General features: G+C 53.0%; 1 long non-coding RNA gene and 1 pseudogene across 1 annotated transcript; one reads left to right on the top strand and one right to left on the bottom strand.

The window, feature by feature from the left end:
* Positions 1-3,603: 3,603 nt before the first annotated feature.
* On the bottom strand, positions 3,604-6,082 carry LOC121476025. Its single transcript, XR_005983865.1, has 3 exons — positions 5,962-6,082; positions 5,224-5,390; positions 3,604-4,561 (listed from the first exon to the last, which is right to left on the bottom strand). It is a non-coding gene; the product is annotated as an uncharacterized LOC121476025 (long non-coding RNA).
* Positions 6,083-12,584: 6,502 nt separating this feature from the next.
* LOC121476554 lies at positions 12,585-18,902 on the top strand (annotated as a pseudogene).
* Positions 18,903-22,785: the final 3,883 nt, after the last annotated feature.

The following is a 22,785-nucleotide window of genomic DNA, read 5'->3' as shown; positions in this document are numbered from 1 at the left end:
GTCAGGCCCTGGCTCCAGGATGCTTGAACCAAGTCCCGGGGGGGGGGGGGGGCTGCTTAAAAAGTGAGGGAAGTCAGATTCCACTTCCATGCAACACCCAGAGCAGGCAAGTGTAGAAACAGAAAGTAGGTTCATGGTGGCCCAGAGTTGGGGAAGAATGGGCGGGGGCAGGAGTAACTGCTAGGGGATGTGGGTTTTTTTTGTTTTGTTTTGTTTTTTCCTTACAGGGGGTGAAAATGTTCTAAAATTGGTCATGGCGATGGTTACACAACTCTGAATGTACTAAAAACCACTGAGTTGTACACCTTAATTGGATGAATTGCATGAGCGTGATGTTATCAGTAGAGCTGCTGTTATCTAAACAAACACGAGGAAGGCATTTGGGGGTGTGGAGCAGGAGGGCAGGTAGGTGAGCAGTGCCAGGCTGAGAGTGGGATTGGCCTGCAGCCTTCGGGTCCATAAAGCCTCTAGAAGCAGACACTGTGGACTTCTCATCGAACAATTGCCGTTTCTCTGCCAGTCTCCATCACCCTTCTGCTCAGGCCTGGGAGGTGATGCTGGGGGGGATCGCTGCCCTCACCACCCAGGCCTAGTGCTCTGGGACCACCCCATGGGGCCTGTGCCCTTGCCTGGGGCCCCAGAGAGCCCGACAGCCTGTCCCTGGCCTCAGGCCTTGCCATCTGGCCCAGCCTTTCCCTTCTGACCCAGGGCACTTTGCACATCCAACCCAGACTGAAAAACAAAGTCCTATCCAAAAACTGCATTTGCCAAGTAGGAGTGGATGTAGCCAGTAACAACACATTCTGGTGTCTGATGGCCAGAATTCTGCACGCCGTCCTCTGGGGCCCTGCCTAATGCCTTTTGTACCCCAGCCCAGGCTTTGACATTGCTCGGCCTGGACAGATTCCAAGGGAAATAGACAAACTCTATTTTCTGGATTCCCATCAGGAAATCACCCCGTTCCCTGGGGAGCGCTCCACCCAGGAGGTTCTGCTGGGACCCTTAGGTGCATCTTCCTCTGAGGATGGCGGGGAGGTGGTGGTGTCCGGCCAACGCTGAGAGCTGGAGGCCGTGGAGAAGGGGCTGGGTGGTCCTTTGCAGACTCCTCTGACTTTGTCTCTGGGGAAAATAGGCTCTTTCATTCGCTGTAACTGAAACCCATAGCTGGCAGCTTCCTCTCCTGGGCAGCGTGGAGCACAGGCCCTGGGACTTAATTAGAGATGCAGGTAGGAGGGAAGGCTGAGAGGGGAGGGAGCTATGCGAAGTGGTCGGAGGGGCCAACTGCCAAGTGGTCCAGTGTCTGGGGAGCCAGGAGCGGAGGGCAGAGGGAAAGAGCGAGTCCCCTCCGCGGATGCTGGGCTCGCATCCCAGGGTAGCTGCAGCCTGCACAGCTCACATCGGACCGCAGGCCTCGCAGTAGAGGCTCGCTCGGCTCCTTAGGACGGGGCAGAACGGCTCATTTGAATTGCTGGCTAACTCAGGCAGAAACTATTTCTCCGTGTTCAAGCTTTGCTGGAAAAGAGTTTAGGAGTTCGCCTCGTCTCCTGCTTGTCGGCCCTGCGTGGCTTTCCAGCAGCGTGTCTCCGTGTATGGCCCGACACATCCCTTCGCAGGCGTGTCCACCGCATGTAGATCAGATCCACAAGGGAAGCTGATGATTGCAATAAGAGGACCCATGGACCGGTTCCCACTGGTTTGGGCCTTGCTACGAAGAGGGGGGGTGCGACCTGCTGTGAGTAAGAAGTGGAAAGTTAGTGGTCACGAGTGACTTGAGAGCGATGCGAGAACTTGGCTTGGACACTCCTCCGGAGGAGAGCACAGAAAGGGCACCGAAGGATTCCTCTCCGCCAAGGCGAGCCAGGCTGCGTGACAGCCCCTGCGTGACAAGGGGGATGACGGGGCACCTCTACAGGAAGGGGGAGACTTGGTTGTGTTGCAGCAGCATCCGTGCAATTATCACCAGCTCAGCTGACGGTGCTTCACATATTTCTCTCCCTTACAAGGAGTGTGTCATCCACAGCTTTTGTATTTGAAGGGGCGTTATTCTCAACCCAAAAAAGTTGGGGCCCAGCAGCGTCAAAGAGCAAATGGAAGGAAGACCCTAATCATCTCAAGTCAGCTGTTTGTATGGAAAACTATGTGGTGAGGGCCAGGGTCCCCTAGGGAGGGTGAGTGGTGGCACCCTGAGGTGGCCACCACATGCTCCCGTCATTGAGCAGCAGCAACGGGGTGTCTCCGTGAAGGGGGGCGGCCGGGCATTCCTGGGCCAGGGCTCCTGGGGCTCCGGCGGACGGGCCAGGGCACCGCGATGCACGTTGTGCACATGCCCTGCCCTCAGGCTCCCATTATTTTATTTCTTCGGTGGCCACTTATTATGGCTTGAATTACATCCCCCCAAAGATAGGTTGAAGTCCTAACTCTCACGACCTCAGAATGCAACCTGATTGGGACGTAGGGTCATTGCAAGATGGAATTCATTCACATGAGGTCATATTGGAATAGGATGGGCCCTTGGGGCACTTGGGTGGCTCAGCGGTGGAGCGTCTGCCTTTGGTCCTAGGATCGAGTCCCGCATCGGGCTCCCTGCATGGAGCCTGCTTCTCCTTCTGCCTGTGTCTCTGCCTCTCTCTCTCTGTGTCTCTCAAGAATAAATAAATAAAATCTTAAAAAAAAAAAAAAAAAAGAATGGGCCCTTGATCCAGTATGACTTGTGCCCTTATAAGAAGAGGAGAGACACACGGGGGCAAACTGCCATGTGACGATGGAGGCAGACGTCGGAGTGGTGCGGCTGCCAGCCAAGGAATGTCAGGGCTGCTGGCCATCGCCAGAAGCCGGGAGCAGGCAAGGGAGGATTCCACCCAGAGTCCCAGAGGGAGCACCGCCTGCCGGCGCCTTGCTTTGGGATTTCTGGCCTCCAGAGCTGTTAAGACAATAAACGTTGCTGGAAGCCACCCGCGTAGTATACCTTGTTTTGTTTTGTTTTGTTTTGTTTTGTTTAATTTTTGTTTAATTTTTTTTTTTTATTTTTTATTTTTTATTTTTTTTTTTAGTATACCTTGTTACAGTGGCCCCGAACACTAATACGCAGGCTCCCACCACGCCCCCACCCTTGCAGCCTGACCTGTATTTTTTCTTTAAAAATTCAAATACCTGCACTGAGGTCAGCATCCAGGCCCCCAGGCCTGCGGGCCTTTCTTTCTCAAGATGCTTTTGCAGTGCTCTGCGCTGGTCCCTGCTGTGCTGGTTTTGTGGGTGCCTGGAGCAGGGAAATGTTAATTTGCTCAATTTCAAGCTCCAGGGTGGGACTGTTGTCCTCAGAACTAGAACAATTCAGGTCCCCCAGGGTTTAACTTACATTCTCTCATCAGCTCCACGATGCCTTAACATTGCTGTTTTTTTTTTAAGATTTTATTTATTTATTCATAAGAGACACACAGAGAGAGGCAGAGACACAGGCAGAGGGAGAAGCAGGCTGTTAACCTTACTTTTAAAGACGTTTTAGGTGATATTCTTTGTCACCCCCACCCCCACCCCCAGTTCTCTCCATCAGGCCACACGAGTCCCTCAGGTGTGGCTCCCTCCCACGTAGCCTAGAAGCTGCTGACAGGACCAGAGTCCACTTTTGCCTCATCTCGGAGAGAGCAGCTGATGTTTGATTTGAAGGTCTACTCGACATCTAACCCTAGGAGACGCTCCCTAAATCAACTATGCATTCACCACCTGGGACAGAATCACTGAAGAGAGGATTCTGGGTAGCAGGTAGGGCTGCCTGGGGCGAACTCTGCCTCCAGGCCGGTTGGCTGGTTGGCCATCCTCAGCAGAGCTCCATGCTCTCTGGAAGCCTTCCTTGCAGCACCTGCTGCTTTTATGAGGAGAAGCTCTGGACTCAGGAGCCGGACCAGAGCGGGCGGTGTGGCCTGGGCAGGCCCTGGCTGGCCCCAGCTGTGTGCCAGGCTGAGGCCAGGCCCGGAAAACAGGAGTTGAGGGGCCTCCGAGCATACCCACCTTCTGTTTTAAAATGGGACAAACTGAGTGGGGAGCTTGGGAACTTAGGTTCTCCACTGCCACTAAACTCCTGACTTCGTAGAGTAAGAAAAAAGCAGTGAAGTGCGTGGACTTTGGGGCTTGACCACCAGCTCTGAGCATGACCAGCCCTGTGCTTCTGGGCAAATTGCACAGTGGCAGTGGGGCAAGTTACACCAAACCTGGGACCGCTAGTGTGAAGAATAAATGTGAGCATATTTAGAAGGCACGTTGCACAGTGTCTGGCACCCAGCAGAACGAATTTGGGTTGGTGAGAAAGGGACAGAAGGAATCATCGCTCATTCCTTTCCTTTGGCCCCACAGGCCACTTTCTCGGTTGTTGGATGGTCATCTCAGACTTGCATCTTGCAGAAATGCACGGCCACCGAGCGCTAGCCCGGAGGGGCCCTGGCTGTGAGCATGTCTTTGGTGGGGGCTCTTCTGTAGGATCTCTTCCTTCATTCCACACTTCCTGGTTCTGATCCTGGGCACTCGCATGTCCTTGGGCAAATCACCAAATCTCTTCCAGTCTCAGTGTCTAGAAGATGGAAATAAAACAGTGCCCACGAATGGCTCATCAGTGCCTGGTGTTCAGTTTGGTATCATGCACTCCAAGCTCACGTCTATCTTGCCTGCCAGTAAGTGACTATTTTTAAACCTACAAGGAGGGGGTGGTTGAGCACCAAAGGCCTGGGAGTCATTCCAAATTCCAGGTCAAGCCACAGAGCTGGATGAGGCTCTTGACCAGGCTTATCCAGAAGTAGCACGGGACCCAAAGACATACCTAACAGGTGAAGTGGCTAAAGGAGTAGTTCCCAGTCGGGGTTCCGTGGCCCCCACCCTGGTATGCCCAGCACCTTTCACAGGTGAGGAAACCAATTAGGATCCAAGGGAGAAAGTAATTTGGTTATAAGTGGGTGATAGAATTAGGATTTGAACTCTGACCATGTAGCTCTAGAACCGCCAGCAGTGATTGTACACCCTGCTGCCTCCCACCACCTAAAAGATCGTGGCCACTCCATAAATATTTGCTCAGTGAAGGAGGGAACGCAAGGATGCCCCTTTCCAGTTCTGGCCTTCAGGGCTTTCCCTGCCTCTACCTGCACTTGCTAGTGATCCAGCCCAGCACGTTGACGCCCCGTATTATTCCTCCTGTCTAACCAGACGTGGCCAGGGCATGGGAGTTCATTGAGCTCAGACCTGGAGGAGATGCCTTTCAGCTAATAACTCTTTGGAGGAAATGAGGCAAACTGTGTGAACGCCAGAAGACTGATGATTCCACAAACACCGGCCAGCCTCTTGGGGAGCCGCTGCGCCTTCTCTGGGGATGCTGAGGCTGGAAGCTGGATGCACTTTTGAAAATTCAGCTGCAATACAAACCTGCTAATTAGGGTTGTGTTTATTTTGTGCTACATAAGGGAGATTTGATGAACTGAGCTGGACAGGAGCATTTTGAGGAAATAGCTCTTTCTCTCTGGCTGAGACTTCCTTTAACTCTCTTTGGGCCTGAGGGCCCTGAGGTCATTTCTTTCCTGGACCTGAGAAGGCAGAGGGTTTCTGGCGGGGCACCTGGAGCTGGGCCCTCCTGCCGCTCAGGCAGCCCTTGGCTTTAGGGACCACTGGGGTGACGGATGCCTCCAACCTCTCTATGTGCCACGCGCCTGTAAGTGAACACACATGGCAATTTTACCGGACGATGGCCCAGAAGCCAACGCCATACATACTGTTTTCAGGCAAGCATGGCCATCTATAGATGTTAAGTTAAAATGTTGCTATAAGTTAAAAATGTTGCTGAAATCTAGAAAAGCATTAAAGGACTTGCCGGGGCAGAAAGGAACAAGCCACGGGACGCCTGTGGCATGGCAAAATGCTCCCCGTGGCCCGTGGGCTCCCCCGACTGCCTCCCCCACACAGCCAGCCCTTTCCCCATCCTCCCACCGGAGGGTAACCGGAGCTCCACCCTCACTGCGTGCATTCTCTTCTCATGCCGGCTCCGTTCTGGCCCAGGGTCCTTGCAAACACTGTTCCTTCCTCTTCCTTGCTTCCTCCTTTCTCCTCCTTTGGGGGCTCCCCTCCCCTCTTTCACTCTGTCTTTGGTGATCCTGAGTGCAGGCCTCTTGCAAAGAACAGGAGTTCCCCGTGAAACATGGTCTGGATTTCCAGGAGGAAGAGCAGGATGGCCCAGTGGTGTGTGTCTAGGTATCTCTGGGTACCAGACATTCTGCTGCTTTCTGTCACGATCTGGCATTCACAGGAGGCAGGGCTGTGGGCCTCGGGAGAGCAGAGGCCACTGCCAGCTGCCACTGCCATTTCATTACTCATCTGCTAATTGTGGCAAATGGGGATTTTACAGCTCCCCCGGCCCTCATTGGGAGCCATGGCAGTGCTTTGATGGAGGGGGGGAAGGAAGGCCGGCCTGGGAATCCCTTCAAGATGCCCATGTGTCTGCCTGGCTTGTTCATTTGGGTCCTGCAGGCCTGAGTCTGGGTCCTGTAACCATTTGGTGATGAGGCAGGGAGGGTGGGGACCCACAGATTCCAGGCCAAATCCTGCTTCTCCCACGTCTTAGTGAAATCGGTAGCTTGGATCATGCACATCGGGTGGTCAGTGGTTCCTACTGGGCTCAGAAGAGTGGCTGGGTCACTGTGTGGCTGCTGGACTAACCATCCAGAGGAGAGTGTAGGACCGAGGGCAGAGAAGGGACTTCCCTTCTGGAGACCATGGGCCCAGAGGCCAGTCCCCAGGTGCTGGGTGGCCACGGGGAGCCACAGCAGCAGGCAGTGGGGCTCGGAGGAGCACAGGCTCAGGAGCCTGACAAGCAGGAGCAGGTAGCTTCGAGTGACAGGTCACTTCGTCTCCAAATCTCAGTTTCGTCATTTGTAACATGAGAGTAATCCTCGCCTCCCTGGGTTGTGGGGAAGATGAAATTCCATAATGTGCCTAGGTGCTTAGCAATAAAGGATGGCTTCTAAGAGCCCGTTGTGTGTGTGGGGAGAAGGTTCTCCTGCCCTGCTCAGCTCACAGTTCCATTCTTGGCTTGTGTTGCATGTTAGTGAGGCTGTTTGAGGAGCCCCCATCCTATCTGCAGCTCCGCACTACTAACCATTCGTCAGAGCTGCCATTAGGGAGCACTTTTTGAAGGCCAGAGCTTGCAGAACATACCTCTGATCGTTGCCAACACCCTGCAGGTAGGTCCTCTGAGATCCATTTTCCAGATGAGGATCCAGGAATCAGGGAGGGTAAGTAACCTGTCCAAGGTCACTCAGGGAGGTGCAAACCCGGGACTGTCCCTCTGCCCAGCTTGGAACCAGAGGTCAGCTGGATCCTTCCTTACTCTTGGGCCACTCTCATCTGGTTCTTTTTCTGAAGAGCTCTAGCCAACGTTATCTGTCCACCCCCTGCTCTGATAGGTGGAATGCAGCAGGAGTTAAACCAGGGCTTTGGAGTTCAGACAGCTGGGGGCTTGGATCCAGCCCAGCTCTTCCTAGCTACATGGCTCAGACAGTCATTTGCCCTCTTTGGATCACACTTCCCTATTTGTAAAGTGAAGATAAGGTCTGCCTCACAGAGAGGTCACAAGGGAGCAGAAGAATTCAAAGATGTGCTAGGGCCCGGAGAGATGCCAGCTTTTCCTCAGGGGCAGCTGTGCAGCTTGGAGTTCTCCCCAGAGCCGCCTCTGCAGGCCATGAGGAGGGCTGGGGGCAGACTGGACATGAAGCCAGAGAGGGCCCCTCACAAAGGCCTGCCCTTCATCAACCATCTCCATTCCGAGGACACAGCACCTTACCCTTTTTAATAAAGAGGGGTCCAGAGAGCACCTGTTTCTATGGTTACAGGAGCATGGCCTCTGGAGGCTTCTGATTTGGTGATGAGTGGCCAAGGGGAGGGGGCCTGACACCCTTACGAGGCTCACAGAGTGGGCCAGTTGGCCAAGGGGCATGGAGATGCCTCCTCCTTCCCTTTATCACCAGTTGGGGGCACCCGAGCCCCCAACCCCCACAGGAGCCCCCCCAGCCCTTCTCGTGCTCCCTGTGGTATGCACCCAGACAGCCACCCAACCCTCCGCTGGCACCATATGGCCTACGTTTGCAGGTATCAAAAGGGCCTTTCTTCACCGAAATGCAATCTTTCCACGTTGGAGAAAAATCATGAACTTCTGAAGCAGGGATTGCTGGGTCATCCTGCAGGAGAGGAGAAAATGTGCTAGTACCCTTGTGGTTTCATGTCTGTGCTAAAGACCTTCCCCCGCGGTCCCCCCACATCAACAGGATCAAGACCACGTGCCGGCGCTGGCACTCAATATTCCCCACGTACCCCGACCTACCTCTGAGCTTGTGCTGCCAGTTATTATTATTATGGGGAATAATGGTGACTGTTGATTGACATAATCGTCCACGTTTGAGGACTCACGTCCGAAGTGGGCTAGAGGCAACGTCCGAAGTGCTTTACTTGTGTTACCTCACTGAATGCTAAGGACAACCACAGGAAGTAGAGGTTAGGTCCCCATTCTCCAGTGAGGAGACTGAGGCCAAGGGAGGCCAAGTCCAGATGCTGTTGGACTCCAGAGCTCAAGCCTGGGTCACTCTGCGTGACCTTCACCCCTACATCCACGGCCCCAGTCTTTTCTTCCTTCTCTTGACCAGTCGGTCTCCCGTGTGCCTTCCGCCGGCTTCCCTCAAGCCTGCTCATGCTGTTCCTCTACCAGGAAGTCCTTGGGAAGCAGCATGGTGTCACGGGCAGGGCACAGGCTCTAGAGTCAGGCACACCACGGACTGCGATTCTGGCCGTACCGCTTCCCAGCTCCCAACTATTTCAGCTCCCTGGACCTGAGTTTCTCCACGTGGAAAATGGGAGCATGGCATGACCTCCTTGATTCCATGAGTCAACTTTCGCAAAGCATCTGGATGGTGACACTGACCCCCCCAGTCCAAGTTCTGCTTAATGCTGGATGCCTGGTTCTGGCATCCACTACGCTGAGAACTTCGCCATAATGCTGTCTGTTGACATTTCCTCTTCCACCCCACTCTGTGCCACCACCCTGTCCCTTGCTCATCCTCTCCCTCGAAGGCAGAGGACAACATTGACCTAATTCTATTCTCTAAGCTCAGGATTTGTGGAGTAATTGCTCTTCGGGGTTCTTTGCCACCTCTGCCTTGTCTCCCTCAGCACTCTCACTCTGCACCCCGGTGTCTTCACCCTGCACTCCCCCATCGCACACCTGTGCCCCACCATGGCCAACTGCCTGTGCTTCCTCAGACATCAGCCCCACATGTTCTCTGGGCCTCCTACCTCCTACTCCCTCTGTCTGTATTAACCTCCTCTCTCCTTTTCCGGGGTAACTTTTGCTCCTCCTTTGAGATTTGGCTCAGACTTTCTCTCCTCCTCCAGGAAGTCTTCCCTGCTATTCCAGGCTGGTTAGAGACCCCTCTTCCATATTCCCCTAGCCCCTCTGCTGACCTCTCCTAGCATTTGTCACAACGTATTTCCTGTATTTGTCCAGTTGTCTATCTTGACTGCTAGGCTATATCCCCTGGGGGCAGGGACTAGGTCACAGAACTATGCATTTGATGCAGTGTTCACCGTAAAGCCAGTGGTTGTTGAGTGGATCGATGGATGAATGGTCGGATAAGTGCCGGGCTGAAAAATTCTCAACACTTGCTCTTTGAAGTATGTGCTGACTGAGTTATACAGCGTCTGTGCCTGTGATGTGACTCGGCCACTTTTGCCTTTGCATCCCGGAGACTGTGCCAGGCTGTTAGGGGACAGGACCCAGAACTGTGGAACTGTGTCTAAATCTGCATGTGCATTTCGTGCTTCCAATTCAAACCTTGTTCATTAGCACGGCAATTAACAGCAGTGCCTAATGACAGATGGTCCGGCTGCGTGCCTGAACCCCTGGCTGCACGGTGGGCTTGGAGTGGGGCAGACACGTCTGGCAAGGTTGATGTTTTCATTGATCTAGCAAGTCTGAGCTCCCAGGGCTGCCGGCTGTGGAGACAGGGAGCTGACGTCAGCCTCGGCATTGGTGGGGGCTGGGCCTAAAAGGGCCAGGCCTTGGAACTAGCACTTGGAAAGGTTAGGGAGGGTGTCCTGCTTCCATTCTAATCCTAGGACTTATCTTTTTAAGATCTGAATTTCATATTTGGAAGCCCTCGCACAGCACCCCTAAATTTTCTTAAGCCACGGAGCTCTAGGAAATTCTCCAGATGTTGGTGTCCCCTTCCTATTCCTTAGAAGCTTCTGGGCTTTCTACAATTATTATGTAGAATTGTAATGACCAGGCCCCTTGGCTTAAGCTAACAGACACTTAGAATTTAGTGTTTCAGAATCGTGTAAGGTCTGTGTTTGTGTAAACACAATTATATTTAAGCGGCTATGGGGAGAGAATTTTTTTCTTCCTGTTAATCCCTGCTTTGGATTGGCTCAGGGTTATTACCTTGTAAATGATACTCATTTCTCCATGAAAGAAATATCAAATTGGCATTCAAATGGCTGTCTTGGTCGTCAATTCAAGCCCAAGTGCAACGTCCTAAACCAGAGTAGATTTCACAGAACTGGAATCCATCTCAGTGTTATCCTGCTATCCCAAGATAGAGCTAGAAAAATCTTCTTGTCCAAACCCCACACACGGGGCAACTAGGACCCAGACAGGTCCATTCATTTGTCCAGGAGCACCCAGCAAGCTAGTGGCCGGCTGGAACCTCTTCCCTACACCATGTTCCAGATCATCAGAAATGCTGTCAAGCTTTGCCATGTGCCAACCCCAAACCACTCTAGCAGAAATTCTTGAACAGGCACAGGCTATGCTTCCTTCATGGTCCGTCAACAAACTGAGTCTGAGTGAAAGAGGAGAGGGTGTAGACTGAGGCAGGCTGTGGTCTGTTATTAGCCATGCAGAAACCCCACATCTTGTTTTGAGAAATGTTGACAAGGAGCCCCGCTGGAGAAGAATGTGAGCTAAGGTTGAGAAGTCCCCTGGTGGGAAGCCTTGGCAGTTTGGCACTTCTCTTGGATGGGGGCCTGCGGGCAGATGGGGGCCTGGTTCCCCTCAGTGCCAGGAGGAGAAATACACTGGTGTAATAACCTGCCCTTGACCTGCCTCTTCTTACCCAGCGGACCGGCTCCCCAGAGAGAACCTTCCCCTCGATCTGTAGTGATCTGTAATCCCAGGTGTTTATGTGATGACCTGCCGAGGTCACTGTGAGCAGGAGTCTTGGTCCTCCTGCATCTTGAGGTTTAAGTGTAGCTGGTCACCAGGGCAGAGAAGAAGGGATTCCTGCGATGAATGTCTTAGAGCTAAGGTCCACGTGGTCTCAGGTGACCCATGGACAGGTCCCACCTCTCCTGCTAATGTTGCCCACCTGCCTGTCAGAGGATGCCAAGGCTTAGGTGGGCATTGTAGAATGCTGGCCTGGAAACATTCTCACTCATGCTAAGAGTGTCCACGGCCCCATTTCCAGTTGTCACCGGGACACACCTGTCCTTCCTATTTTTGTCTTTTTATTTTTTATTTTATTTTTCTTAACCTAAAAAAAATTTTTTTAAGTCATCTCTCATCTCTATACTCAGCATGGGGCTTGAACTCACAACCCCAAGATCAAGAGTCACATGCCCTACCAACTGAGCCAGCCAGATGCCCCTCTCTTGGTCTTTCTATATTTAATTTAATTTATTTTTTTTTTGGTCTTTTTCTTCTTAAAAATTTGTCCCAGGGCACTGCAGTGGAAGGAGGGTTCAGGCACATGTTTCCCTCTTAGGATACAAAAACATGATCAAAATGTATCCAGTCTCAGGGACACTTTCTTTTTTTTTTCTTCTTGGCAGACAGTTTTTTTTTAATCAAAATATATAGGTAACAGGAGGAAATTTCGATGGGAAAAATATTTCTCCTATAACCCCGCCTGCCATCTTATCGTAACAGTTTGGCCTTCTTGTCTTTTCATGGGCGTATATATTTCACATAATTCTAACTGTAATAGAAATATGACCTTTTTGTATCTTTAAAATTTAGAAAATTCACTTCCATGCTCTATCAGGGCTCAGAACATGCTTTTGTTACTTTGTTTAACAAAGAAACCCTAAAACCGGTGGTTTAAACAGAACAGAAGTTGATTTTTCTTTGATGTGAGAGCCCAGAGATGTCTCCCTTTACAACCACCACCGCTACTGCACCGCTCTGCCACGGCGACTGCTGCTATTCCTCGCTCGCATTCATTGCCTATGCCGTGTGCCAGGCCGTGTGCTCTGTGCTTGAAATGTCATAATTCCTTCTAGCCCTGACATCATCCTTTGGAGGATTGGTGTGCCCATTGTACAGGTGGGGAAGAGTTCTTGCCTCATTGTCTTTGAGTGACACGGTCACCGGGACAGGAAGGGCCAGAGGTGGGATCCGGGCCAGAGTCACCTAACCAAAGCTCCAGCCTGGGTAAAGGTGAGATCTGGGGTCTCCAGCTGGAGGAAAGCAAGACAGATGGCTGGGGGTGCTGGAGGAGGACTTGAGACCGGCTCCGGGGCAGGTGTAGAGGAGCTGGGGAGGAAGGGCACGCTGGTCAGGGTTCCCGATGACCAGACACAGAGAGCGCTCCTGCCGCGGTAAGGAAACGAATTCATTGATAGGATTTGAGGGAGCCCGTGGACTTGCCAGGCTTGGGGAGGGCAGGCAGGGGAGAGCCAGGGGGTGGCCAGGCCCTGCCAGGTGCCTGCCGGGGCTCCCACAGCGTCCCCGATCGTAGCAGGTTTACACGACCACCTCGCAAGGGCAGCCTGGGCCCGGCCACTGTCACGGCCACCGCGGGACAGCCGGCGGGACGCTCCTCCTCAAGCACAGCCCTTGGGATGAGCAGCTTCATTTTTGTCTCGACCCCGCCTTTCTCCTTCCCTCGAGTGTCACAAGGAATAGCCCTGCGTTGAGGGCACGCCGTCCCCGGGGTCCAGGTAGGCCTGCGCCTTCCCCCAGTGCAGCCTCGTGGGCCGTGGGGAGGTCACATTTCTCTCTCTTCTTCCTTCGGCCTCGGTCTACTGACCGCCAGCTCCAGGAGGGGCAGGAGCAGGGAAAGTTCTCGCTAAACTGCCGAGGGCTGGGGGTACCTGGGGGGCTCAGCGGTTGAACGGCTGCCTTGGGCCCAGGGTGTGACCCCGGGGTCCTGGGATCGAGTCCTGCATCGGGCTCCCTGCAGGGAGCCTGCTTCTCCCTCAGCCTGTGTCTCTGCTTCTCTCTGTGCCTCTGATGAATGAATGAATGAATGAATGAATGAGCAAGCAAACAAGCGAGCAAGCAGGTAAGCTGTTGTGGGCGGCAGCAGCTCCGGCTCCTCCGCGGGCCCACACTTGAGCCCCCCCAGCCAGGGGGCGCCCGCTGGCTCTCGCTGCCCCTGGGGTTGCTCCTGCTCCAGTGCTCCTGGCCCAGGCGGCCTGCACTGACCCCGAGGTCCCTGCTGCCCCGGCGCCCGACGGCAAGCCTGAAGCCTCCTTTCTGCTGAGGTCACAGCCGGGTTTGTACCCACCCACCATGGGAGGAGAGCTGCAGGGACTCCCCCTCTGTCTCACCGGTCCCTGAGGTTCGTGCGTCCTTGACCACTGTGGGAGGGACAGTTGGGTTTCGCTGCATGCAGCAGCAGCATCTCTGTCTGTCTGTCTGTCTGTCTCTGCTGACAACCCTGCCCCCTTTTGCCTTCAGTTCTCTCGGGCGGCCTGTATCAGGCACCAGCCCCGTGAGCCTCCAGTCCCCACCCGCTGGACACACTGCGGGCTCTCCAGCACATTCCAGCTGCTTTCCCCAGCGTGAGGCTGGGCGCCCTCCGCCTGCCCTGCAGCTCTCCCCGAATCCAGGACCCTCTGGAAGTCCTCAGATGCTGACCACGAACGTCTGCATCTTGGCCTTCACCGCACTGCGCAAAATACATGCTGCCTTTTTGTCCATCTTGGCGTCTTGGCTGAAGTGCGCCCCCAGTCCCTGGGCTGGGCCGGTGGGACCAGAACTCCCGCAGTGGAGACCTCCTCAGGCTCCCTGGAGTCTCCTCTGAGGGGGGAGGAGGCCGAGCAGCTGGGGGACAGGAGACGACCCCCTTATCCCTGTCCTGGGCATTGTCCTAAGGATCGGGCCACAGTTGTTGCTCTTCACAGATGGTTGGCGCACGGACGGGGCGTGTCTGCAGGAGCTCGGTGAAAGCGAACCGTGGCCACTCGCTGCTCCGTGGCACGGTGGCAGCTCTGAAGGGTCAGTAACTTTGGCATCAAGGAAACAGCACGCAGCATGCTCTACTGCCTGCCCCCCAACACCCCCAGCTGCACTTTTCTGATCTAGGAGGGGGCCAGGGAGCAGCAAGGGGGTGATAAAGCAATGACAGAACGAAAAAACAAGAAGGGGGGTGCTTTAGAGGAAGACCTTTGGCATGAGCCCCCTATAAATCTGCCTGGGGGACTCGGCGTGTCGCCCTGCCCCGAGCTGGGGACCGACGAGGAGTGTTTTGCAGCATAAGGGGTGCTGCCGAGTGGGCGGTGCACAGGGTCACATCTTTTATTCCATCCTTTGCTCAGCCCGCAGAGGACTGTACCTCTCACATGCACCGGCTGCCGTCACAGGCCTGCAGCCCCAGCGGCCCGGCCCCACGCCAGGGACGAATCTGGCAGGTGCGCAGAGGCATCCAGGAGCCTTCACCGTCGCCGTCCAGAATGGAGCCTGTTTCCTCTAACCTTGAGGCTGCCAAGGAGAAGGCCTAGGAGGGCGGGGGTTCCCGTGTCTTTGGATTTCACAGACCCATAAATTTTTTTAAGAACGGGAAGGAAACTTATTTTGCCAACCAAGGACATCGAAGAAAAAAGAAGCCTTAAAAATGACCATTTCCTAGGACCATCATTTCATATAAGAAAGGGCATCTTAGAACACACACACGTACACATGCACACACACGCTCGGACACCAAGGAGGAAGGAACCTAGTCTCAGAGCAAACAATAGCCCTTTGCGCTAAGTAGAATTTAGGTTTTTGTGTGAAAACTCCCACCACTGTCCTTACTTTTCTCATCTTGTTGGCGACACGTTAAGACTTCCCTGGAGCCTGTTCTTGGATTAAAGCTTGGAAAGCGCGAGCTGGAGTTGCCACATTCGTCACTAGGTTAAGTGTAGTCAGGTTTGCAAACAGCTGCTTCTCGCTCAATTTACTGACGTCAATGTTTAACATGCGGGCGTGGACTGCCTGGTTCTCGCTGGGCCCTGGGCCCAAGCGGGATACACCTGGCTCCCTGACCTCGAGGGAGTGCGCACTTAAGTGACGGATATGGAAATGTCACCTCCTTAGGGAGGCCCTCCCAGACCCCCCCACGCAGAGTGGCAGCTGAGCCCCTCACCCCTCACCACTCCCAGTCATTCTCTAACACGTCACCTTTGTTGTTTTTCATCAGAGCTCTTGCCTTCGTGGACATTTCTTTGTTTATGTCTTTGTGTCTTCCTTTGTGGCCCATCCCTGCTCTCTAGAATGTAAGCCCCAGGAGTGCACGAATCTTTCCTGCCTGATTCACCGCTGGAGCTCCCTTGCAGAGGAAGGGGGGGCTCCAAGGGGGGGGCTCCCCTAGGGTGGTTGGGGGAGGGTGGGATCCTGGGGGTGGGGCACAGGGGTTGGGATGCAGGGCCCCAGTGCCCTGGGTCTCACACTGTGCACAACCTCCTTAAATCACCCAGTGGTCAGGTGAGGAGGTTGGGAGACACTCTCCTTTAAATGGCTGACTTGGTTTCTGAGTCACTGGAGTTCCAGTGAGGAAAATAATTTGGAACAATAGTGTTTCTTTAGAGGAAGGGGGTGGGGGGTCTGCTTTCTGCCATTTAGCTCCTTTGCTGAGGATGTAGAGGTTGCTGGAAGGTCATGGGGAATAATTTAGAATGGAAAACTCAGAGGCTCCTCACTGCCCTTCCTCCAGTGGAAGTCGGGGAGCCCAGCGAAGCACGCTGGTGGCAGCAGGGGGACCACCCTCACCAGGCTGCTGCCGGAAATGGTGGGGGAGGTCGCAGGCAGGAGGACCAGAGCCCAGCATTCGCATCCCTGCCACCCTGGCAAGGAGGCAGGTGTGGGGGCTGCCTCTGTATGGGGGGGGGCCTGGGGCCGGGGAGGTTGTCTCTCGGGGGATTGCTGTAGCTACAGAAAAGTGACTGCAGGCTCCTTCTACCGTGGGAGGTCCAGGAAGGCAGGCTGACGGGAGGTCAGAGCCCGCCCTGGGCATCAGGTTCCGGGAGCGGGCTCTGTGTTTGTGGGAGAAGCTGGTTAGATGGTAATAATGTGAGTTAATATTTGCTTAGAATTTGCCATGTGCTGCGTGCGTGCACCAGCGATGCTCGTAACAATCGGAGAAAATAGATGCGGTCATTATCTCCTCTTCATGCGTGAGAACACCGAAGCTCAGAGGGGCGAGACAGCTCCCCCGAGGTCACGCTGCTGATGTATGACATCGTGGGGACCCGGATCCCAGCCTGCCCTCCCTCCCTCCCACTCAGGGCATGCACACCTCCCGGCTCACCTCCCCCTAAGATGTGCCCTGGTTTGGTGACAAGCCCCAGTGCTCCAGCTCTAGGGGTTGGAATAACAATAGTAATACTGGTAATAAATGACAAGGGGGTGCCTGCTGAGCGGCAGGCCCTGTGCAGATGCTTTGTGAACATTAACTCAGTTAATCCTCACGTCAGCCCTGAGAGGTCTGTATTCTCATCCCCGTCATGCAGGTGAGAAACAGGCTCAGAGAGTCCGAATGAATCGCCCAAGTCCCACAGCCACAGAGCGGTAGGTTCAGAATTTGAACCCGGGTTGGTCTGACTTCAGTGCTCCCTCAAAAGCATCATCCTGTGAGAAACAGTTCATTCAAGCAATCTTTATAGAACACCTGCTACACGCCAGGCACTGTTTCAGAGGGTAGAGATTAGGCACTAAACAAGAGAGACAAAATTCTCATCTTTGCGGGGCTCACATTCTGATGGAAAAAATAGTAAATGCAAAAAGCAATGACTTTGTGCAATCTCAGCTAATGATGTTAAAAATTAAACAGGGGTGAAGGTGGCACAGAGCTGGGGAGGTTGTGGGCTGGGGGGCGCTGTCTTAACCGTAGGCCCCCTCTGGTTGCTCACTGAGTGGAGACTGGACGTGGTCCCGGGCAGAGGCGATTGCTAGAATCCAGGTAAGGGACGGGCATGGCTTGATCAGGGCAGTGGTGGTGAATGGGTGAGAGGTGGGCGGATTCAGGATTTATTTTGAAGTGACTCAGCAAGACTCTTTGATGGATTGGAGGTAGATTGGGAAAGAAAGTGAGAGGTCAAGGGTGACTCCCAGATTTTGGCCTGAATGACTGTAGGGATGGAATTACTGGTTGTTGAGATGGGCAGGGCCAGCAGGTCAGGAATTCAATCTTATTATTTGTGTTTGAGGTGTTTATTCCCCATGCAAGGGGAGATGTTGAAAAGCCACCGTGATTTATGAGTCTGGAGTGCAGACGGCGATCTGCAGTCAATATGCACCACATTTCATCACCTATAAGACGCCGCTGACTGTGAGACCACCAGTATGTTACGGACTCCTGTGAAAGAGCGCTGCTAGTTGAACGGGGGCACATCCCAACTTCAAAGATATTAGAATGTGTCTCAGAATCAGCAGGACATAGTCAGTTTGGGAGTTTCCAGTATAGAGGTGGAACTAAAGGTGGTGGGAGGGAATGGAGTCACCAAGGGAGGGATGGAGCCCAGAGAGACCAGAAATGGAAATATGAAGGCTCCACCCACTGGACAGCAAAGTTCCAAGCCGGCGTGAGCGTGGCCCCCTTCCAGCCAAAGGCCAAGTTGCACAGCTAAAGCTCCTCCTCACAGGCAGATCCCACTGCATCCCTCCCTGAGAGAGGTTTCAGCCCCAGAATGTGGAGCTCAGAGTCAGGGCCCGCAGTACCACACAGGACATCACCTGCCACCTGCTATGACGTGGTGTCATCCAGGAAGGCTCCCCTGGGGTCAGGCTTGGCCTCGGTTTCCTTACCCTTGCTACATGCATATAACATCTGCCCTACCCTCCTCAAACCCAGAAAACAAGCCCGTCTCTTCTTTTTCTGGGCCTCCATTCCTGCACCAACAAAATGAAGCTGTTGGACAGAGTAAAAGAATAAAACATTTTTATTGTATTTTTTTTCCCTCTGAGAGAAGCAGATGCGTGATAAAGGCTGTGTGTGGCAAAGTCTTGATCAAAACTGGGCAGGGTTTTGGAAGCCCCCTTCCCATTCAGGCTTTGTGACAATAATACTAGCGGCAGCGCTTTGTGCATCTGCGAGGTGATGTATATAATCGCTAATCATCATAAACCATTATTTGGTCATCTTGGGGAAGGCCAGAGGGCCAAGAACCCAAATACCTGTCCAGACCCTGTTTGTCAGTGGTCTCCCTCTGGGTATCCCACCTCGAGAGCTCTCTACTTTCCAGGCCGTGTGAGCGCTGGGGCGGTCCTCTTGCAAAGCTCACATCTAAGCAGCCTGTAGGTTTTGCCAGTTTTTCCAGTCGCTCAGAAGCAGACGTGGCCAAGAATGCTTTGAATGGCGTCCTCTTCCATCCTGAAGTTCCTCAAACACTACAACAGGAGTTTGAAGATGGCCAAGAACAAACTAGCAGGGAGTCCGAACCCCAGTACCCCCTGCCCAACACCGTACCTCACTCAGTTCATTGCCGGGCAGCATATGAGCCTACAAGTGCCTACACTCCGCCCAAGTAGCCCCAACAATGCGTGGGCCCCCCTTACCCTGTGTCCCCATCACAGTTAGCACTTGCTCTCTCTCCTCCCGCTTTCCCCCTATCCTGCTTCGCTGCATGTCCAGATGCACTGGCTCCCTCCCTCCGAGGCTCCCTCTCAGGGCTGGAAGGCCTGAAATGCTATGATCCAGGTGTGCGATGCTGGCTGCAATCTGTCTGGTGGGTATTAATGCAATCTTCAAGGGTGGCTGCTGTTCTCAAGCTGTTCTACAAAACTGGAGCATGCTGGCTTGGAAAAACCCTGCCCAGTTTTGATCCCTTCAAGACTTTGCCACACACAGCCTTTATCACACATCTGTTTTTCTCAGAAGAAAAAAAAAATACAATAAAAATGTTTTACTCTTTTACACTAAAGAAAAGGGGGGGGGCGTTCAGGATATATTATTAGTCTCATTTCATAAATGAAGTAGCTGAGGTTGAGAAGCACCAGGTTGCAAAGCAAAGTATCTCAAGCCCGGGGCTCCAGAGGCACCTGGGTGGCTCATTTGGTTTAGCCTCTGCCTTGGGCTCAGGTCATGATCCCGGGGTCTTGAGATGGAGCCCCAGGTAGGGCTCCCCCTCTCAGTGGGGGGTCTGCTTCTCTCTCTCTCTCAAATAAATAAATAAAATCTTAAAAAAATAAAAATAAAGGCAAGAGCTCTGGATTCCACCAAGCCCCCTGCCTCCCTGCTAGCACTGATGTGTAATTCTTGAACTAAACTTAGTAGTAGCACTGCAGGCAACTTCTTGAACTCAAGAGCCCCAGGGCAACCCCTTCCCATAATATGACGAATCATGTTGCCCTTCATAAACGAGGAAGATAATTTGTTTCAGGGTCTCCTATGCTCTTATGGGAAATGGAGTGGCCCCTGGATAGGTCAATAGGAAGAGAGACCTCTGACATTGGGTGTGGAGGTAACTCATACCCAATCCTGTGGACTCAGAGTCCAGTGATCTCTTAGACCACATTTTTGCATGTCAAGGGCTGGTGTCCACGCAGAGTGGTGCTGAATGGAGTTCCCTTGATCAGAGAGGGGCTGGCAAAGGTTGTCTGGTCTTCTCTGTTGCCATGAGAAGGCTTCTTGAGCAGGAGGTGGGAGGGAAAAGTGAATTTGAGTGAGTTTGAGTGATGGGACAGAGCTGGCTATTGGCCCAGGCCTAGTCACAGAGCTGACCAGAGTCCGTTGCTGTGAGCCCTTCAGTGAGTTAAGGCTGTAGTGTAACTCTTGGCACTGGGGACTGTCCTGTGCGTTGTAGGATGTTTAGCAGCATCTCTGCACTTTACCCACAACCCCAGGTGAGAGAACAAAAAATATCTCGAGACATTGCCAGGTGTTCCCTGAGGAACCAATCCCTTCCCCAGGCTTGAGAACCATTGGTGTGAACAATTTCCTCACCTTCCTAAGAAGGTCATCAGCTAACCGCTTCCTTGCATGTCCTGGGGACTTCCTGGGATTCTCCGTGTGGTATGTGACCACAGGGCTGAGTGAAAGCTGGACTCCAATATAACCAGGTTCTCTCTATCCTCTTGATAATTGTTCCCTGGAACCAGCTCACAGTGGAACCTTCTCTGGGACAGGTGCTTTCTCTCCCTCTTCTCTATCCCTACCAGGTACCTTCTTCTTATCCTCAGGCCCACCGAATGTGTTCCCACCCCAGGACGTTTGCACTTGTAGATCCCCCCCTGCTGTGTGTCTCCTTCTCATCGTTCAGGTCTCTTACTTACATTGCACCATCTTGTGGGCCCTTCTTGGTTATTACTCTGGTTACAATTTATTGTATTTCTCTGCTTGAGCTCCTACAGAGCATTTTCCATCCTCTGGTATCATCTTGTTCATTAATCTGCTTATTTGTCTCTTGCATTCCTCCTCCCGCTGTCTGGTAAGCTGCCCAAGGACAGAGACCTGGTCTAGTCCGTTCCTTGCTGTATCCACAGTGCCAGCTGCAGTGCATGGCTAACTGTTGGTTGAACAATTTTGGTGAACACTTACAGAGCACCTACTCGGTACCAGGCACTGGGCTAGGGGCCGAGAATGCCAAGGTGCATAGCACAGTCCCTGCCTCCTGGGAACTCCGCGCCTTGTGGAGGGAGAGCTGTGCAAGGAGTGAGGGTAGGGTAGAATAGGAGCATGGAAAGGGAAAGGGTAAACCTGCCTGGTAGGTGAGGAAAGATCTCTGGGGAGGAAGTTAGAGGGAAAGTGGGAATGCAGAGCATCTGCATAGTCCTGGAGATATGGGGGGTCATGGATGACACCGAGGCCAGAGGGCAGGAGCATAGCCCACAGCTCTGTGCTGCAGGAGCACCAGGCAATGTCTGACCCACAGGAGGTGAGGGTGTGGAGCATGTGAGGCCAACTGTGAGAGGCCTGGACTCCCATATGAGGAAACTGTGACTTTACCCCATAGCAAAAAGCAGCCACAGAGACAGCACAGGCTAATGGTTAAGAAGGTAGGCTTTGAAGTTCATTTCAGATCTTGGTTCAAGTCCTTACTCTGACGCTACCGAACTGCGTGACTGTCCCAGAAATGTCACACCTTTTAACCTCAATTTTCTCATTTTTGAAATGGGATTAACATTTATCTTGTTAGGTTGTTGTGAATATGAAATGAGTGCTTAGTACAGTGCCTGGCTCATAGAGAGTACTCAGGAACTCATTGCTATTCCTACCGGTGTGGTTAACAAGGAGATACTAGAGGTTTTCCAGACAGACGAGAGATGTGCTAGATTAGCACGTTAGCAAGATCGCTCAGGCAACCACGGGAACAGCAGGTGAGATGGGGAGCGGGGAGAACAGTTAGGAAGTTGCTGGAATGGAAAGGGAGGCTGGGGAGGGGGGCATGTGTCCCCTTAGGACCTGGAATATCTACTGGGGCATGAGGTATGGCCATACTTTGCCCCTCAAAGGAAGGGCGCAGGGTAGAGGAGGAGCCCCCACGTCTGACCTCGGTTTAATGGACACCTCGGTGAGGACCAGGTGGGGACTGCTGCTCGGCCCGATGTGGGCAGCTGATGGCCTCTGCGTGCCTGGAAGACGCAGCCAGCAGTTCTCACCGGAGAAGGGGTGGCTTGCCGTTTGCATGGGTGATATGCTTTTAATTAAAATGGTAATCATTTGAGCATTCCTTAAAGTTTTACTATGGGAATTCGCCTTCTTGCAAGCTCTGCCCTAATTAGCATTCTCTTTATCTCTTATTAATAAATTATATGTCAGTAGTTTCATCCACCTCCTTTGATCACAGAGTCTCATCATTTCTGAGCTGAACTCCATTCCATGTTGACATTTAGGGTGTAACAGGCCCAAACTAGGGGTTTGAAAATTAGGGTTCTCAACTCAGCTCCCAACAACGCAGAGATCCATCTTCTTGCTGCCCAGTAGGGCCCCAGGTGACCATACGGCATATGTGCCTCTGAGGTCAAGAGCGTGGGCCCCTTCGGGGCAGACCTTTTGAGGAAGTACCTAAATTAGGGAGATAGGCCTTAGGCTGTAGCCATAGGTGTATTAGGACCCAGGACCATAGCTAGGAAAACAGAAGCAGAGAAACTGGTGGCATAGCTCACAGGCTTCAACCCCCGGCCAAGAAAGGTTAAGTAACCTGATTCAGGTTGCAAATGCAGGGAGTCGAAGGTTAGGGATTCAACAGAGACTGACATTTCCTTGGGCATCTAGTATGTGCCAAGTCCTATGTTAAGGGCTTTATGTACATGGTCCCTGGGACTGTTCCAAGCCATCTAATGAGGTGTAGATAGTTTTGTCTCCAGTCTCCAGGAGAGAAAACCAAGTCTTGGTGAAATTAACCAACTTCCCTAATGTTACCCAACTGGCAAGAGTTCTACTGGCATTAAAATCAAGGTCTGTCCAATCTCAAAGACCTCTCTCTCTGTTGACTGCACCGTGCTGTCTGAATTAGAACCAGGATCTCCTGGACTGAACCCCACTGACCTGTCTTTTAAGACCCTATCTGGAGGGTATATGGGACCCTTGCTACCAAAGCTGTGGCCCAGGGACCAGTGCCATCAGC

This window comes from Vulpes lagopus, chromosome 15, assembly GCF_018345385.1.
Source record: "Vulpes lagopus strain Blue_001 chromosome 15, ASM1834538v1, whole genome shotgun sequence".
In the NCBI taxonomy this organism is placed as follows: Eukaryota; Metazoa; Chordata; class Mammalia; order Carnivora; family Canidae; genus Vulpes; species Vulpes lagopus.
The sequence above is the reverse complement of the archived record's forward strand: the minus strand, read 5'-3'. Positions and strand labels throughout refer to the sequence as shown.